Below are 20527 nucleotides of genomic sequence, written 5' to 3'. Positions count from 1 at the left end.
GCTTGACAACTGTTCTCAGGAGCACTCCAACGTGTTGCACCAGGGCATGGGTTTGTCCCCTTTAATCCTTTTGCAGTCAGCTTGAAATCTAGTGTGTTGAATTTGGAGAATTACTGAGTGGCCTTTTCACTTTTGCTATGGATTTTGAGATGGCTTGTGTTCCCTCATGGAATTTTCTTATGCATAGGTAAGTATAGCAGAATAGCATGGAATTTGTACTCCAGTGATATTCTAAAGTCAAATGGCCTGTGAACTGAAGCTCTAAGAATGGACCAGTGAGCCACTCAACAGCCACAGTTAGAGGAAAGATGCAAGGGCCATCAGGGTTATATCACAGCCCCATACAACAAACCCATGCAGATAAAATGGATGGAACAGATCTCTCAATTTTACATTTAGGAAGAGGAACCAGTAAAATCTGCCCATTTTCCCTTCCTGTTCTGTGCTAATATCACATTGCACGATTGAATTAGAGAAACCTCTGGATGAATCTAGAATGTGAGTCACTATTTTTCTTCCTGATATAATTCTTCCTCATCGCTCATTCATATTCACACTGACTTTGTCATGAAATTAGCAAACAGCGATTTCATCCCAGATGGTTCAATTACATCTGCAGATGTTTTTTTATTACAGTTTGGATATCTGTTTCAGTTAAATGGACAGCTGGTGACTTTCTGAGCAATATATTTTGGCTCCAGATAACTTTACCAATAACTAGTTGAACTCCTGTGACACTTGTCAGGACAAAAGGCTAAAATGAGATGAGCATGCCTCTCCTTCCTGTTACTGTCTCTTTACTTGCCTTCTACTCTGCAGCCTTTATTTTTAAGTTACTTGACATTCCTGTTTGTTTCACCCTTCCCATCTCCTACTTCCTCTCCCCCTTTCTCTGTATGGCTTTGGGACATTTCTCTTTCCGTTGTTGTTCTCATTTGTCTGTCTACAATTCTTTCTCACTGTTTCTGTGTCTTTTTCATATGAATGCCACGCTCCTGTCAGCACTATATTCTTGCACTCTGTTTGCATCTGTCATGACTTTTGTGTTTCTCTGTCTCCCTCTGTATGTTTCTGGCCCTGAAAATTGATGTAATTTCTGGTGTACACCTGACATAGCACTTGTGGGAGTCTACTAGGGAGGTCAGAAACTATGTTGGGATGTAAATATTTTGGAAGCCAGCCTTAAATCTGAGAATTTTGGATGTTGTTTTGGGTTTGGTACTTGCCCCTGACATGGCCATCAGCATGATGATAGCATGAGTTCCCACATTGCTGGCTTGGTGATGAGACCAGACATACTAGGCTCCCCAAAAGCTCATGGAGTCAGCTGCAGAGGCTCCCATGGCTGCAGCTGAGTAATTACTTTGGGATGTCCCCCATTGTAGTTTATTTGGGGCCATCTGATTTTACCATTTTTTCCAGTAGACCTACCACACACTTTCTTCATTCTTCCCTGTCCTTTTTTTTTATCCTTTTGAATTTGCTTTGCTTTTTCTTTTTTTCTGATCTTCTGTTCCACCTTTGTCAGTCTGTAGTTTTAAATCTTACTCTTCTAATTTGCTATCTAAATCGATTATTTAGCTCCATAGCCACTAGGGTTGCCAACTGTCTGTTTTTGGCTGAACAATCTGTTATTCTACTAGGTTGTATCATTTTTTTCAGGCAAAAAAGCTTTTTTTCTGAGTATTTGGCCTGGTTTTTGTTCAGTTTTCCAGACCATAAACAACACTAGAGATACCAAATATGTACCTCCAGATTGGAGAGACAGAGACTCCTCACTTAATCCAGAGTTTCTCTGAGTCCAGCCTTTTTGAAATTGTGTGGATGTGTGGGAGTTGATTTGTAGCAAACAGATTCGAAATGAGCTTTCAGCCAACCTTCACAGCAGCAGTTCTTTGCAGCCAGGTTAATGTCTACCCTGTTCCTCTTGAGTAATCCTCATATATGTCTAGTAGCTTCCTCAAGAGCAAACTTGTTAGGGTATTGTGGTCCTGGGGAGGGGTGTAGTTGTGGCTGTGAGGTGCGAGAAGGCCAACTTCTCAAGTTCATACGTGGAAAAGTAAAGAGGAAAGAAATAATAACTTGCATTTATACAAGACCGATCATCTCCCAAATGGCTCCATGGTCCATGAATTATTTTTGAAGTACACAGGCAAACAGGACAGTCATGTGCATGCAGATAACTCCCACAAATAGGAAATAAATGAATGATCAGATCATCTGATTTTGGCTTTGTTGGTTGCAAGAGGCATACTCAACAGTACACTGGAAGAACGCTTGGTTTTCATTTAATAGTGTCATGGGATTCTCTATATCCACTTTCAGGATGGCAGACATCTTGATTTAATGCCTCATCCAAAAGGCATCTCTGACAGTGCAAACACCCTTTCAGAACTACATTAAAATGTCTGATCAGACTATGAGCTCAATGTCGTAGTGTGACATGGGACTGGAATTTATGGCCTCCCACTAGGCCTGTTTACAGAATGGGGGGACTTAAAACATGTTGGGTAGCTAGCCCGCCACCTTCTGCCCATCCGCAAGCTGACTCTCATAATATATAATAGGTGGATGAGTGTCAAAATCAGCAGCCAACCGCCATATTTAAATGAATAGTTAAAGGTCAATTAGGCTTGTTGGCCCCCTGTTGACTGGGATAATATACACTGCCCACACCATAATACAGTTGGTGTGGGCAGGTGCTTTTCGTGGGCTAGCTGAAAAACAGCATGAAGGAAGGGGGGCACCTCATGCAGGGAGTGCCCTGTGTGCAACAGGGGGACCACCCCAAGATGTCACCCCCTTCCCTTCCTTGCCACCTGCCCTCCAAAACCACTCCCCCCTCCTCCCCCACATCTAAAACGCAGCCCATGAATAAATAACAGTGAACTGGAAAACAAGTGTGTTACTAACTGCACCAATCTGGTGTAGGACATAGTGCAGTGAGGCCTAACAAGGCTAAGAAAATGATTAATAATGGGAGAAAAAAATGAACTTCTGAAACCTAAGATCGAATTCTGTGAGACATTGAACTAAAGTCGAGTTGTAACAGGTACTGCAAGAATATTTAATTTTGACAGGGCCACAAAAAGAGAAGCTGCCCATTATACGTTTGTCAAATTTTCTGAAAATTGGTGCAGGAATATAATGGGCAGTCAATCCACTGTTACCCATACTGTGTCCCCACTGGAGTTGAATTTTACTCCTGTTATATCTGTTGCAATACAAATTTCTTTAGCAATGTTTTGTTTGTAGGTTGAGAAGACATCAGTTTACATGTTTTATGTCTGTAAGTTCTCACAGTTTTCATACTTTTTAAATTACAGTATGGGGATTGGAGAGAACAGTTTCCAGGTGACATTCCCCTCCATTTTAATTACATGTGTTAAGCCCTTATCTAAAAGCAGATAAATAAAAGCAGATATGTAACAATTTCGTAATGAAATGGTAAAAGGAACTGTAACCTAGCATTTTAACAACTTGATTTATTTAATCCTTCAAGAGCAGAGATTATAACTGGAGGACAAATCATTGACTGCACTCATTGCCAATGTTCCCTCTAATTGTTTTGGGAGTGTGCTGGTGATTTGTTTAAGTGTGCTGCCCCTCTAATTGTTATTGGACATGTTGGTGAACCAATGGCGGGAGTGTAGGGATGGGGGGGGTGGAAGGTCATGAGATGAAAGTTCCATGAATATGTCCAATCAGAGTTGGAAACGCTTCCTGAGGCCCAATATTATAGGTGCCTTGGCCCTCACTATTTCAGCACAGAGATTGTTCCCCATGCCTAAAATTCACCCAAATTTCTATGCGAGGGTATCAGAAGAGAATTCAATTGTGATGCAGCTCATTCTTTCAATTTGCGGGTAAAAGGTGATGGAAACTGCAACCATGGCAACTTGCAAATTGCAGCTATGCATTGTACGAATGTAACCACACCTTAGTGTTAATAGTTTGCAATCCACCAGTCTCAGGATTACAAAATCGTGGAAATGAAAAATTACATTATAATCATGGCAATTTTCTTAGTGATTGAATAGGACCTATTCTGTAAAAATGATTACAGGCCATAGAGCAATGTTTGTGTTTGGAGTGGAGTACATGTTCTGCGTATGACAACCATTCTTCAAATACATGTGGATGACCCCAATCCTTCTCTAAGGCACTGTCGTTGGGAGCTCTACAAGAGTCACATGATAGTAAGGGAAGTGTTCCTATTTTATGTTGGAGATAAACAATGCCTGTTACATTCAAGGCTCTGGTTAGTCAGGATAATATAGTGAGGGGCCCGTGCACTTAAATTGACTCATGGCCTCCATCCCATTTCATTACAAAGCTAGAGATCCTTGAGAAATAAGCCAAAAGTATTTGCAGTATATATGCTGCTTTAGGTTCTGATATACTACCTAAAGACTATGTGAATTCAAATCAAATATAAGCTACTGTTTTGACTGATTTGAACTGAATTTAACAGAAAATAAGCTTTTTGTGCATGTGTTGTCTGGCACAGCTTGACCCTTTCTGGGATGTTTACTCCACTGAGAAATCCATCACATATAAAGTCTTTGAATGGAACAAATCCCCCCACCCTTGGCAAAGACCTTAGTCCTAACAGTTCAAATATAAATATTTAGTGGTGAATGATACATGTTTATTGAGCAGAGAGAAAGGCATTTAAATTGGATCTGAGTTGTTTTACTTACCACGTCCATGGAAAATGTGGGGGCTGATGCTGTGCCAGCCATCGGAAGTTGTTAAGTAATCTTCGGTACTTGTCTTCTATTTTATCGGTTCTTCCCATGTTCTAAAGAGTTCTTGGTGAAGGTTACGAGCTGGTCCACAGAGATGAATTGCTGACTCTTCTATTTTCTGTAGTGTATCTCATGGCTGAATTAATAGCCTTGTTGGGTGTCAGCCAAAGGTTGCAGGCCCCTTGAAATATTCCAGGAAAAATTTCCTCATCAAAATTTGGAGCTTCTCGTTAGTAACTCAGAGTTGTCTAATCTACAAAATAGATGTGAACAACTATTTTGCAGAGACAGTTCAGGCCAGTGTTCAAATCCCACAGGATGTTATTAAAATACATGCATTACAAAAGACAATTTTGTTTCTTTGTACTTGTCCTAACCTTGTTGAGTGAAGGGAACAACAGATACTTAGGAATGTCTTACAGGGCTGTAACACATTGAAGGGTTCATATCACATCATAAACTGAGAGAGCAAATTCAGACAACATAATAGCATCTGACCTGCTGGATGTCTTACAGCCTTGAAACAAATTGTAAAATATTTTATATTCTTAATAAGAATAAATAAAAACGATCTGGGTAAATTTTAACTTTTGGTTGACATCACTTTTAGAGGAAATCTGGCTTAGCAGCTTAACGACGAGCAAGACCTGACTGAAACAGGAGTTGGCAGCATTTTGAGTGTCATAGCGTGGGTAGTGGATTGATTGTCACTGTTTTTTGACATCCTAACTTGAAGTGATGTGATGTAATATGATTCATAGCAATGTAATGCACAGCTTAATTTGGTGTTTGATACTGGTCCATACAGTGCCTTTACATATGACAGCTTTATAATATAGTCATTTATGCATCCAAATAACGCTGCATGTAATACCCAAGTGTTCCAAAATTGTTAGTAATGTTCAAAAAAGGTGCACTTAAACTTTTCAAATATAGTTCATTGTAATTGTTTAACTGGGGCAGCTGAGCGTTATGTTGTATTTTACTGTATTAGTGCATTGGGGATTGAAGTTAAGGTTTCTTAATCAAATAGTACAGGCAAAATGTTTCTGCCAATACAGAAGTCAGTGGGGAAGGTGTCCCGATCAATCAGGAATGTCCTACAGCCATTTAATGCTCTGTGGAGCCTTAATTAGCTGGATGTAGCCTTTCCGCCCCTCATTCAGTCAGAAATCCTGCCTCAGAGAGCTGCTGGTTAATCAGATTGGCCGGCAGCTCTGTAGTCTCAGCAGTGCTACTAGGAGTAGTGGCCATTACTGGGATTACAAGCAGTCGTCAGAGCCAAAAGGCAGAATTTAGCCCTTGTCGGGCGGGCTTGGAGGAGGCAGGCGGGGACGGTCAGGAAATTGACTGCTGCCCGTGATCGAGGCTGGAGGGCGATTTCATGCTGGTGGGCCAATTAAGGCCTGCCCAGTGTGAAATGCGAGCAGCAGTGCTCAGTGCTGCCTGTGTGGGTGGGGCAGGGGTGGGGGTGGGGGGGGGTGGAATGCAAGCAGGGCGAACACGGATTTCACACATGCACGTGAGTGTGTGCTTGAGAATCTCCCCGAGGCACAGAGCTGCCTTAGCGAGATGAAGAGTTTTCAAAAAATATAATTAAGATTAGAAAAAACATTATAAAACATGTCCCTGTTCATGTGACTCTGGCATATGAGCAGGGACATGTTATTAATTAAATTTTAAAACTTCTATTTTATTTTCATTTGCTTTTGGAAACCTTATCCCACCCATGGATAATGTTTCCAGAAAAAGTGCAAAGGCCACTTGGCCTTTTCGCCTGCCCACCAACCGTAAGGTTGGATGGGCAGCGAAAACTTAGGCTTTCTAATTGTCGGCAGGCACGCTGCTGATCTCGGCGCATGGCTGCCGACCAAAATATCGTGTGCATGCATGTTTTAGGAAAATTGAAATGTTGGGGCAATGGTGAAGTGGGTCAATTTGGAAATGCACCTGCCTCATTTTGTATCATTGTAATTGGTGATATTAATCCTTAATATTGTTTATTTTAAAGTGAAATATATTCTTCAAGCAGCTTTTTATTTTGTTTTCACAAAACTTTTTGTTTTCTGTTTCAGTGTTAACACAATACCTTTTCTAATCATAGTAAATATATTTTAGAATTGCATGACTTAAAACTGCACACAATGTGCATCCCACATTTGTGGAAGTGCTGAAGCAGGTTAAACCTAGGAAAGTATTAATGTTTTATTGGCAGGGACCAGTAACACACATTGCACCTGTTTCAGCTGAACAAAATAAGTGACAGCCATTCACTGAGTCATTCCTCAAGGCAATTTCCTTTTGATAATCATTGGGGCAAATACTAACGGAAGTACTATGAATTTTCTCTAATCCTGCGCCGGAGCAGAAGTCCACAAAATTGGGATTTCCGGCCACGTAGTGTTTGTGCCCCTTGAGCCTGGTCAACTTTCTGGGTGCAGGAACATATGAGCAGGAGTAGGCCATTTGGCCCATCAAGCCCACCCCGTCATTCAATTTAATCATGCCTGAGCTTCTGCCTCAATGCCACCTTCCCGCACCATCCTTATGTCCTTTAATGTCATTGGTATACAGAAATCTATCGGTTTCTGTCTTGAACATGCTCAGTGATTGAGTTTCCACAGCCCCCTGTGAATTCCAAAGGTTCACCCCACTCTGAGTGAAAAAATTCTTCCTAATCCCAGTCTTAAATGGCCTACCCTTATTCTGAGACTGTGTCCCCTGGCTCTAGACTCACCAGCTGGAGGAAACATCCTTTCCACATCTACCCTGTCACACCATGTAAGAAGGTTGTAAGTTTCAGTGAGATCATCTCTCCTTTTTGAAACTCTGGAGAATACAGGCCCAGTTTCCTCGATCTCGTCATCCCAGGTATTACTCTGGTAAAATTCCATTGCACCCGCTCTATGGAAAGTATATCCTTCCTTAGATAAGGAGACCAAAACTGTACACAATACTCTAGGTCTGGTCTCACCAAGGCTCTATACAATTGCAGCAAGACACCTATACTTCTCTACCCAAATCCCCTTGTGATGAAGGCCAACATACCATTTGCCTTCCTAATTGCTAGCTGCACCTCCCTGCCAGTTTTTAGTGACTCATGAACAAGGACACCCAGGTCCATTTGGACATCAACACTTTGCAATCTCTCACTATTTAAGAAATACTCTGCCTTTTTATTTTTTTAACCAAAGTGGATAACTTCACACTTACTCACATTATGTTCCCTCTGCCATGTTCTTGCCCATTTGCTTAGCCTGTCCAAGAGCCCTTGAAGCCTTTTTGCAGCCTCCTCATAACTTACATTCCCACCTAGCTGTATGTCATCAGCAAATTTAGAAATATTATACGTGGGGATATTATATATCCTCACATTTAAATCATTTATATAGATTGTGAACTGCTATTGCTCGGTACTGAACCTTGTGGTACCCCACTGTTAACAGCCTTGACAATGACCTGTTTATTCCTACTCTCTGTTTTCCATCTGCTAACCAATTCTCAATCCATACCAGAGTATTACCCCCAATACCATGTGATATAATTTTGTTTACTAACCTCCTGTGTGGGACCTTATGAAAACCCTTCAGAAAATCTAAATACACCACACCCATTGGTTCTCCTTTATCAATGCTACAAGTAACATCCTCTAAAAACTCTGAGAGTCTTGTCAAACATGATTTATTTTTCATAAATCCATGTTGACTCTGCCCAATCATATCATTATTTTTCAAGTGGCTATGTTATGACCAGGTGAGGAGGAATGAGCTGGCTCCCCTTTTATTCAGCCTCTCAGTTGGATGCAACAAAGGTTTTTAAAATTTATTTTCTCCGTGAATGTTTTTTTTTCAACCTAAATGTATTTATTAATAACCAGTCAATCAAAATGAGGTTTTCGTAAGTCAAAGAAAGAGTAAGTTTATTTGTTCCTAAACCTGAGAAAAAATAATAAAGATGCAATGACACACGCATACAGGTATCAGAGGTAAGAAAGTTAGAGTACAATAAAAGTTAAAAGTCCTTTGCTTTGTCTTTGAGTTGTAGATTGTTGAAGATGGTGGCCATTTGAAGTTAGGTAGTTTTCTTTCAGAATTTTGGGGTTTACTTTGTTCAGGTCTGCACTCAACCTGAGATGGGGGTTATTTTGTCCTCTGCAGGGGTTTTGAATGTTTGATGAATATCTGATCAAAATCCAGCACTTTACATCTTTAATGGTTTCCTTTCAAGAATGTTCCTGTTTGAAGTGGACCTTAACACATCCCCAGATGGGATATTCCATGTAACAGGTCTGCAGCGCATTTCGTATAGACTTTCCAAAGAAGTAGTCAACTTTACAGTATCAACCATCAGGTGATTCATGGCAGCCATTTTTGATCAGTTTCTTTCCTTGTATTATTTTAAAAACAGGTTTTCTTTAAACAGTTCAATATGTCTGTGGTTAGCCACTGAAATTATAGGTAGTTCTCACTCAGTCACAGTTTCCTGTCATCATGACATCTGCTTATCACATCCTTTACAATAAATTTTAACATTTTTCCTACTACTGCTGTCAAACTAATAGGCCTGTATTTTTTCACTTTCTCTTTCCCTCCCTTCTTAAATTGTGGGGATATGTTTGTTATTTTCCGGTCTGCAGGAACGTTTCCATAATCTACAAAATTTTCAAAGCTAACCACCAATGCATCCATCACCTCTATAGCCATCTCCTTCAACACTCTAGGATGTAACACATCAGGTCCAGGGGATTTATCAACCTTCAATCCAATTTTAAGTACTACCTCTTTATTAATACTACTTTCTTTAAGTTCTTTACTCTCACGAGTCCCTTGGTTCTCTAGTATTCCCAGGGAGTTTTTTGTATCTTCCTCCATGAAGACAGACACAAAGTAATTGTTTAGTTTCTCTGCCATTTCCCTATTCTCCATTGTAAATTCTCCTGTCCCTGCTTATAATAGACTCATGTTTGTCCTTGCTAACCTTCTCCTTTTCACATACTAAAAGAAGCTTTTACAGTCTGCCTTTATGTTTCTCGGCTAGCTTGTATTCATATTCTCTTTTCCCTTTCTTTATCAGTTTCTTGGCTCCCCTTTTTCTGGATTCTAAATTGCTCCCAATCCTCAGGCTTACCACTTTTTCTGGCAAACTAATAAGCCATTTCCTTTGATCTAATGCAATCCTTAACTGCTTTTTGTTAGCCACAAGTTGATTCACCTTTCCTGTTGGGTTTTTGTGTATTAGAGGAATGTATTTTTGTCGTAAACCATGTCAAATCCACCAAATCCAACTTGCACCTTCATTGTTTCCTTTGTTTAGATTTAAGACCTTAGTTTCAGAATGAGCCATATCACTTTCAAACTTAATATAAATTTCTATCATACTATGGTCACCATTTTGTGAAGGTTCCTTCACAGCAATGTTATTAATTATCCCATTCCCATCACATAATGCCAAATCTAAAATAGCTTGATCCCTAGTTGGTTCTTCAACGTACTGCTCCAGAAACCCATCCTGTACACACTCCAGGAATTCATTCTCCACAGCATTAATGCTAATCAAGTTTAACCAATCTATATGTAAATTGAAGTCATCCATTATAATTGTATTATCCATGTTACATGCAGCTTTAATTTCCTGATTCACACTGTGCTTAACGTTACCACTATAGTTTGTTGGCCTATAAACAACTCCCACAACGTTTGCTGCCCCTTGATGTTTCTTAGCTCCACCCAAACTGATTCTACATCTTGATCCTTCAATCTAGGATCCTCTCTAACTAATGTAGTGATCTTATCCCTTATTAACAGCATTACCTCACTTCCTTTTCCTTTTTGCCTATCCATCCTAAATGATGAATATCCTTAAAACACAGTTGGGGTGGCTTTCAGTTGGGGGCAGCAGAAGAAAAGTACTCTGGCAGTGTGCCCTATTGGTTATGCTGCTCTTTTTTTGTGAGAGTGGGTTCTACAGCTCTTCTGCCAGAGTGATGATTGATGAAGTCTCTGTGGAAACTCTCCCCACCCTCTGTGTTTATTAGAATAGTTGCACATTGTGCTAATTAGGAAAGATAACTATGGTTATAATTGCCAAATCTTTAAAACCATCAGCCCACTGCTTAGCTGGAGTGAAAAGAAAAAATATGGGGCTGAATTTTGCCCTTGACGGGCGGGCAGCCAATCGCCGCCGCCAAAACGGGCCCTGCCGCCATTTTAAGTGGGCGGGCCAATTAAGGCCTGCCCAGCATGATGCCCGATGGGAAGTGCTATGCGCTGCCAATGTGGGTGGAGGAGGGATTCCCCAAATGCGAGAGTGTGTTCTTTCGTGCATGCACGCGAAAGAGCGCACATCTCCCTGAGGCTAAGTTGTGCCTCAGGGAGATCGCCGAAAGGTTTTCAAAGTTTAAAAATAGAAAAATAAAAAAAAATTAACATGTCCCTCTCATGTGACAATGTCACACAAGATGGGGCATGTTAATAAAGTGCACAAAAACTTTATTAAACCTTTTAAAAACTGACATGAAACCTCATCCCGCTGGTGGATGACGTCTCATGTTTTTTCAGAAGCCCACTGGGGATCCTGGCCTGCCCGCCAGCCTTAAGGTTGGACTGGCAGATCCTTTCATTGTTTTAATTATCCTGTCAATGGCCTCAGTTGGCCATTGACAGATCGGCGGGTGGACAGCTGATCGCATTGCGCCCCCACCTTCCTGAAGATTTAAATGGGGCGGGATGATGTTGGGACTTCCCCCTGAACTTATCCCCCGTCAGCGAGCGGGCCCTGCCCCCATCTCACCAATGGAAAAATTCAGCCCATGGCATTTTATTATATTATCAGAAGGACAGTGTTCAAAAGACATATGGTTAATGTTTAAGGCAAAGATCAAACTCTATCTGGAGAACAATGTGTGGTTCTGGCTACCTCAAAACATGACCAATTCTATCCTCTATAGAGAAGGTGAACAACATTCTGGGTACCAGAAATCAAGTTATCAAAGTTAAGGAAATTAGCCTTGATTACTTTGAAAAAGAGGGGGCAAGGATTTGAAGTTTTCAAGATTATGAGGAGAAGCGACAATAGTTCATTGTGTTCAAACATTGAGGGACCCACTTCAAAAATGAAGACAAGCCATGTGGCTCTTTTTCATTCACAGCATAATAAGGTTGTTAATTGTAACTGGGAAAGCCTTGAATCCATTTCTACTACTTTATGCATCACAATAAGTTTATGTGGATCACTGTCAGGTTAGATATTGCTAATGCATCATAACTCTCAGAGTGATTATATGTCGCTATATGGTTATATATTTCTATGAGGTTATGTATCACTATCTGGTTATACATTGTTATCAGGCAATACATCACTAGAAAATTACAGAGTTTGGTGAGGTTATATGTTATTATTAGATTATACATCACTATTATGCTATAGCTATTAGGTTACATATCACAATTAAGCTATCTACAGCTTTCAGGTGATGTATTACTACCAAGTTATATATTATTACTAGGTATGTGTCATTAATAATGTTATCATTTACCCACCTGGAAAGCATTGCTTCAACTATTCTCAATGTGCCTACCACCTAATAACAAATAAAATGGAAAATAAATATTATATAAAAACCACTATGAATTATGGTGAAGAGTAAAAAACTTGCTGGCAGTGAGTTTAAAGCTGTATTCAAGTCTCCTGGGGCTCTGTTGACATACTCAAACTGTTTCATCTTCTTCCCCACAGTTTATGATGTTATCAGAAATATTCAGTTGAATTACAGCCTTACAAGTCCCTGCGACTCATCAATTTTCCTATATATGGTGAATATTTCTAGGAAGAAAAGAAAAATAAATGCCTCATATAAATGTGAGATTGATATAGGAATGACTACAGTGATGTAGGAGGGTAGGGAATAGTATTTCAAGTATTTGCCTCCTTTGGCAATCAAAAGTTGCAGTCTGTCATAGGTCATCATTACATATCATGCACTGACCTTGTGTAGAGTGATGATGAGAATGCAAACCTCAGCCACTCTGCTAGCCCCTGCACCACTCCCTGTCTGGGGTCAATAGAGTGTTGCACGAGCAGAACGTTCTAAACTTTGCTTGACATTGGCCTGCAGTTTCACCGCAGTCCCTCCAAAAACATAAATGATGTGAGACTATCTGCTGGAATTGGCCTAACTGTGCTTCAGGTGACTTTTGCATCCAAATGCAATACCCAGTTTTATATCGGCCCAGAATATTGAAGTTAGCCAATGGATAGTCATTGAGCAATAGCAAGGCGTAGGCACATTGGAGTTAATGGAAGGCAGATAGAACATACAAATCTATTGTTTTATACTGATACCTTCTTCTCAACAGGAATTTGCATTTTAAGCATAACTATATAATTGAGTATTGACTATTTACAATAGTTCCATTGTCCAATTGCTAAAGTTGGTTTTTGCATGATACACATATTGGAAACTTTCCAGATAGTTAAATAATTCAGTTGCTTCTTTACATGATTGAAAGTTATTTTGTGCATTCTCATTATACTGAAATTTCAGCTATTTTTCATTGCCAAGCTACTAATGCTATTTGGACCAAAATTCATTTTAAAGTAGAAGTACCGTATTTATCTCAAATAGAACAAGAACTGCTCTTCAAATAGTTAAAGCATCCAGATATTCATAATGACAGCAGAACCTTTATCTTTTAATGTAGAATGATCCAGTCACATAATTTTTCAAATGCCCTTTCATCGAACCAGCAGTTAACATTTGAGATTGAGTGTAACCCTTGGTGGACAGACAAGGGTTACAGTTTATACTTGAAAACAGGAGAACTGCAAACAGACAAACTAATCGAATCGAGATAATTGCAGGCCACATTAGTCCTCAGTTAGAATTTACTAAGCTATAGCAATTCAGTTGTTGCTTCTGTTTCAAAAGCTTTCGGCTTGCTGCATCTTACATTTTGAACAAAAGATTTACCACATGATTTTAATAAACTGTATTATGTTCCTCAGTTGCTTTTATATTTTTTTAAAATTCAAATTGACAATTTGTGTGCTCTGTAAGCACCAGCATTGAATTTAATCAATTAAATTATGTTCTGCGACAGGGAAGGAGGATTCTATGCATGACCAGATACTATGGGATGTTTATAACGTTCATCTCATGTATTTGAATCTTCACCTGATTTCTCCGATCTCCAATATGATTGTCAGACGCTGGATAGTTGAGAAGTTGTGATTATTATGGGGAAAGACCTGTGCCCAGAATCAATGTCGACAAAGAGAAATGCTTATAAGTAGAGTGTTGGCCTCTTATAGAGTACACACACATACACCCAAGCATGTACATACACATAAACATCCATGCGCGCGCACACATACACACACATGCGTACAAACACACACTTCTCATTGGAAGGCATTTCCCGAAATGAGCTCAGAAAATTTAAATGCAGTTTGGCAAGTACCAAAGCTTGAGGATCCCTAGGTTATTATGGCACAAGATGGGAAACAGACAGTTGACCTTAAATTTGGATACTCTTGATTATGAGATGAGGAGGTGATGGCATAGTGGTATTGTCACTGCAGTAATAATCCAGAGACCCAGAGTAATGCTCTGGGAACCCAGGTTTGAATCCTGCCAAGGCAGTTGGTGGGATCTGAATCCAATAAAAATCTGGAATTAAAAGTCTAATGGTGACCGTGAAGCCATTGCTGATTGTTGTAAAAGCCCATCTGGTTCACTAATGCCCTTCAGGGAAGGAAAACAGCCATTCTTCCCTGGTCTGGCCTACATGTGACTCCAGACCCCCACAGCAATGTGGTTGACTCTTAAATGCCCTCTGAAATGGCCTAGCAAGCCACTCAGTTGTAACAAACCTCTACAAAGTCACAAAAAAGGAATGAAACTGGACGGACCATCAACCTAGGCACCAGAAATGACAACGGTAATCTCAGCCCTGTCGATCCTGCAAAATCCTCCTTACTAACACCTGCTGGCTTGTGCCAAAATTGGGAGAGCTGTCTCACAGACTATTCAAGCAACAGCCTGACATAGTCATCCTCACAGAATCATATCTTACAGTTAATGTCCCAGACACCATTATCACCATCCCAGGGCATGTCCTGTCCCACCGGCAAAACAGATCCAGCAGAGGTGGTGGCACAGTGGTATCCAGTTGGGAGGGAGTTGCCCTGGGAGTCCTCAACATCAGCTCCGGATCCCATGAAGTCTCCTGGCATCAGGTCAAACACGGGCAAGGAAACCTCCTGCTGATTACCATATACCGCCCGCCCTCAGCTGATGAATCAGTGCTCTTCCATGTTGAACATCATTTGGAAGAAGGAGTGAGGATGGCAAGGATGCAGAATGTATTCTGGGTGGGAGACTACAATGTCCATCACCAATAGTGGCTTGGTAGCACCACTACTGACTGAGCTGGCTGAGTCCTAAATGAATAGCTGCTGGACTAGGTCTGCAGCAGGTGATGAGGGAACCAACAAGAGGGAAAAACATACTTGACCTCATCCTCACTAACCTGCCTGCCGCAGATGCATCTGTCCATGACAGTATTGGTAGGAGTGACCACTGCACAGTAGTTGTGGAGACGAAGACCCGTCTTTACATTGAAGATACCTTCCATCGTGTTGTGTGGCACTACCGCCATGCTAAATGAGATAGATTTCGAACCAATCTAGCAACTCCAGACTGGGCATCCATGAGGCACTGTGGGCCAACAGCAGCAGCAGAATTGTACTTGAACGCAATCTACAACCTCATGGCCCAGCATATCCTTCACTCTATCATTACCATCAAGCCAGGGGATCAACTCTAGTTGAATGAAGAGTGAAGGAGGGCATGCCAGGAGCAGCACCAGGCATATCTGAAAATGAGGTCTCACCCTGTTGAAGCTATAACACAGGACAAATTGCATGACAAAAAGTATAAGCAGCAAGTGATAGACAGAGCTAAGCAACCCCAAAACCAACAGATCAGATCTAAGCTCTGCAGTCCTGCATGAATGGAGGTGGACAATTAAACAACTCACTGGAGGAGGAGGCTCCAAAAATATCCCTATCCTCAGTGATGGGGGAGCCCAACACATCCGTGCAAAAGATAAGGCTGAAGCAGTTGCTACAATCTTCAGCCAGAAGTGCTGAGCAGATGATCCATCTCTGCCTCCTCCAGAGGTCCCCAGCATCACAGATGCCAGTCTTCAGCCAATTCGATTCACTCCACGTGATATCAAGAAATGACTGAAGGCACTGGATAATGCAAAGGGTATGGGCCCTTAGAATATCCTGGCAATAGTACTGAAGATTTGTGCTCCAGAACTTTCCTCGCCCCTAGTTAAGCTGTTCCAGTACAAATACAACACTGGCATCTACCCGGCTATGTGGAAAATTGCCCAGGTATGTCATGTACACAAAAAGCAGTATTAATCCAACCAGGCCAAATACTACCCCATCAGTCTACTCTCCATAATCAGAAAAGTAATTGAAGGTGTCATCAACAGTGCCAACAAGCGGCACTTGCTTAGCAATAACCTGCTCATTGATGCGCAGTTTGGGTTTCGCCAGAGTCACTCAGCTCGTGGCCTCATTACAGCTTTGGTTCAAACCTGGTTAAAAGAGCTGAACTCCTGAGGCAAGGTGAGAGTGACTGCCTTTGAAATCAAGGCAGCATTTGACCAAGTGTGGCATCAAGGAGCCCTAGCAAAACTGGAGTCAATGGGAATCAGGAGGCAAACTGTCCACTGTTTGGAGTCATACCTAGCACAAAGGAAGATAGTTGTGGTTATTGGAAGGTTCAAATAAATGGTAAAACATACAGAGCAGAGGGAAGATGAGAAATGGGAGATATGGAGGTTTGAGGTGTGTATCTTACCAAGGCTGCAGTTAACCTAATAGATGATCAGCCAGGCCTGGAGAAAACATTGATAAAGAGGTGGGAGGAGAGGGGATGGGCGGGACAAAGAAATCGGCAATAACAAACAAAAAAGCGTTTTTTAAAGTTTATAAGCTATAAAGGGATGTTTTAAAAAACTTACCTGAAGAGAAATTCAGAATCAAATAAACCCAGTGATGGGTTTCTGCGGAAGTTCCACCCAAAAATTACAGAGCTCCCATGGAAACTCCAGGTACTGCTATCTACATTGTGGTTTAGTTGTTCTTGAGGGTAGATTTTTAAAAGGGCAAATAACGTTGCTATCAAAGGATATTGTTTATAAATATAGGAAGGTGATTATATAAGACATTAGCTAAGTGCAATAGTACTACTCTATACTCATTTGGACCCACTATATAAGGGATACTAGAGTCATGGTAATGGTGCAATATAGATTTGCTAGAATGTTAACAGAAAGAAGGTTACATTGTTGCAGTTAGAAACTTGATGAACCAGGGCTGTTGTCAACAGAGTAGAAAAGTTTTAAGGGGATCCAATAATAGTCTTCAAGTTTTGAAAGGGCTAAAAAGAGCAACATCAGAGAAAAAAAAATTTGTTTGCACGTAATGAACATGCCATTCTGGAAAGCTCGGTGAAAATTTACTCTTATCTGAGGTGTACTTCAATTCAGCGCATGCATTGGTAACTCTAAATTGGCTTCAATATGGGTCCAGTGCCGGAGAGTTGCACCTGCATTTCTGACTTTGCATTGTGGACCAACTTACAGATGTAACACATCTGTAATCTTCTGCTTTAATTCTGAGAGTTACACGATGCAGGAAGTTGGAAAGCAGTGACATACCATTAGCGCAGATTTTCTGAAAATCTATGACTTGGTAGACATTATCCATTAATCTCTTTAAAACAGGTCAATGTGCTGCTTTTTCAGTAGAGTTGGAATTTCTGGTTCATTAGTTCATACATCAGACTCTAATTACATCATTTGCCATCAAGTTGCAGGAACTGACAATAGAAATGGAGTACAGTAAAAAAAAAACACATTGATCTACTGGAATAATTTTGCTTTGGAGGTAAAGGTATTAAAATAAATTGTTTTTGAAAAGCCAAGTGGCAGGTCCAAGCTACACAATGCAGAAATCACCACATTTGAAAATTTTAAAGATGACTCGGTAGATTGATGGCAGTAAGATTGTGTTTTGAGAAGGTCTGAAGTGGAGTCTGTGGCGAGAGGGAATGTTGAGAGTGGTAAGGTGTCTCACAGTCTGTTGGAGGTGAGAATTATGCAATGGGCCCAACATCCTGATAGTACAAAAAGGCAAAGCAAAACTCACTGGTCTTCAGGGCATGGTATTGACTTCCACATAAATTGCTTCAGCTAAATACAATAGGTAGGCATAAAAAAGCTACAGTGAAACAGGTGTTAGGGCTTAAATAGGTCATAAAAGTATCCGGAGGGACAAAGTGTATTTTTGTTTTGGAGTCAGCATATAAATTCTGCTGCTACTTAAAGTGGCATAAAGCAGCATTGGAGCAAGCAATACCTTTTCACAAATGGTGATCAACCCATGAAATAGATTTCCAGATAGATAAGTGGCAGCAAAGCCTTTGGAATAACTTTAAGTGGATTCTGAAATGAGGAACTTTCAGTGTCTTTTAGATAGAGCTGAGATTGGTTGAATGGCCTCCCTTACCTTTAATTATCTAGTAATAGCATATTCACTCTGCCCAAAGAATATCCCTTAATCCCATCCACTGAAGAATACTACCCCACTGCCCTAGTGTGACAATTGTCCACGGTCAGTGACTTTTTTTTTATCATTTCCATAAATAATTGTGACCTTGTGCAGTCTTCTCTGGTGATGTCTCTTTCCAACATTAATTTAAGTAAACTTGCATTTTAAAACAGATTTATGCCACCATTTATGCCTGCTTTATGTGTCTACTGATGATTGATAATGATGACTTGCTGATCATCCAAATTTATATTGTCAAATCTGCAGTATCCTGATGCAAAATGATATAGATAATTTTCTTAACCCTTTGTCAAACCTCTTTGCAGCTTTTGCTTCATCTTAAAGCGTACATTTTGCATTGTTACTAATCGGTTGGTTTTAGCTTTGTATTGATGCGAAATTAACGTTATAACTCTGGCGTCAATCCATCCAAATATTTCTTGGGAGGGGTTGTGAGATTAGATGATGGAGACAGTCTGATATCACTTTGTCTTTGCATCCATTGCAATATAGTTCCTTACTAATTATGGCCATTGTCCCTCTTTCAAACACAACATATTCTTAACTGTTTGATGACACATTTTTGCTCATGTTGAACAAAAGTGATAAGTGCAATGGGTGTGGAGTGAAGTGTAAGAAATAGACCGTGAGAACTTTTTAAGTGTTAGTTTTAGTCTCTTCAGTGATAACTTTTAACATGAAACATTAGGCTGAGTGAATTTTGTAAATGTAAGCATTCTAGATTCAATTATTACAGCACACTCCAGTGCTAACAGTATGGCCTGAATTTTTGCTTCCTAAAGCTCCCAGCAGCGTAAACCCAACCTGGGAAAAAGTACCCTAGAAGTTTGGATTTTTGATCTGGGGCAGATCTGGGGAGAATGAGAATGTGGCTTCTGCCCTGGAAAGAGTTTGGAGGCTGCTGGGTGAGGGAGAGGGCTGGGTGAAAGGTCAGCCGCGGTGCCAAGTCTCTTTGTTGTAGCTATAGAGAAAAGAATGAGACAAAAAACAGTCCTCACCCCTCACACCGTCTCACCGCCCACACACTCCCCATGCCCCATCCAGGCTAACCCATGCCATCTGATGTCCTGCTACCCAGCCTGCATGGCCCCTCATAACCTTTATGCCAACCTATGCACTCTATCCAACCTCCATGGCTCATCATACTCCCCATGCCAACCCATGTTCATCCACCCGCTCCCTGGTCCTTTATAGCCCCTATGTCAACTTAGTGCCTATCCAAACAAACTCATACCCCTCCCACCCACCACCTTTTGCCCTGACACTCTCCATGCTGAATCACCTGGTATCTACCATGTACAGACCTCAGGTCACATGCTGAGATTAAATCAAGTTCTTAAATGTCTATTGCTGAATTCATTGTTTTAAAAAAACATTATCATTGATAACCCATTCACTACATACAACTTCCTTTAATCCCTTATAAAAAGAAGAACTTGTATTCATAGTCTCACTTCAAAGACCTTGTAAGCACTTGGAGCTGTCAATCAAACTGTGAAATGAAAGGCACCCCATTGTGATAATGATAGTTTGTGAAACCAGTTATGCAGTACTAATCCTGGTAATAATGGTAGCCCTCAGGCTTATGTCAACAGACAGAGTGAAATAGCAAGCACTGATTTTTTAACACTGTAAACTGTTTCCTTTTCAAATATTTAATGAACAGAAGGTTTAAACCTGATGAAAGCTTGACAGCTCCTTTTGGCAGATTCCTTTGACAGTGAGATTCACAGCTCCAATGATTTCATACACTTTTTGTACACATTCATGGCTATTTTTAACAATAAAAAATGATACTAGGCCTCTCCCAAATTGGCACAGCATTTCTCTCAAAGGGCATCTCACCTCTCTCAAAAGTGCCCCAGGACCATATCCTAAAATGTACCTCACCTTTCCAAAAGGTTACCTACCTCTCCAAAGAACTCTGGTAAGCTTAGACCTTCTCCATCAGATTTAAAGTGCACAAGTCATGTTTGGACATCCCAATAATGAAAATCAGGTCTCACAGGAGGCAGCTGCACTTTAACATGTGCAGTTGCCTCCGTGAAACATAGATGTGCAAATCATTTCCCGCCCCCATTCTCCCCCACACGCAAAATTTTTGGGTGCCGGTTTCTGGGGTG

The 20527-nt window shown here is 40.7% G+C and overlaps 1 long non-coding RNA gene across 1 annotated transcript in view; it reads right to left on the bottom strand.

The window, feature by feature from the left end:
* The window catches only part of LOC121277622, a 41449-nt gene that overhangs the window by 2955 nt on the left and 17967 nt on the right, over positions 1–20527 (bottom strand). The window contains exon 2 of the long non-coding RNA XR_005942952.1: positions 4704–5004. This is a non-coding gene — a long non-coding RNA (uncharacterized LOC121277622). The remainder of the gene's footprint in view (positions 1–4703; positions 5005–20527) is intronic.

Source organism: Carcharodon carcharias, chromosome 5 (assembly GCF_017639515.1).
Source record: "Carcharodon carcharias isolate sCarCar2 chromosome 5, sCarCar2.pri, whole genome shotgun sequence".
Lineage (NCBI taxonomy): Eukaryota > Metazoa > Chordata > Chondrichthyes > Lamniformes > Lamnidae > Carcharodon > Carcharodon carcharias.
Note: the sequence above shows the minus strand (reverse complement) of the source record. Positions and strands in the feature narration are given on the sequence as shown.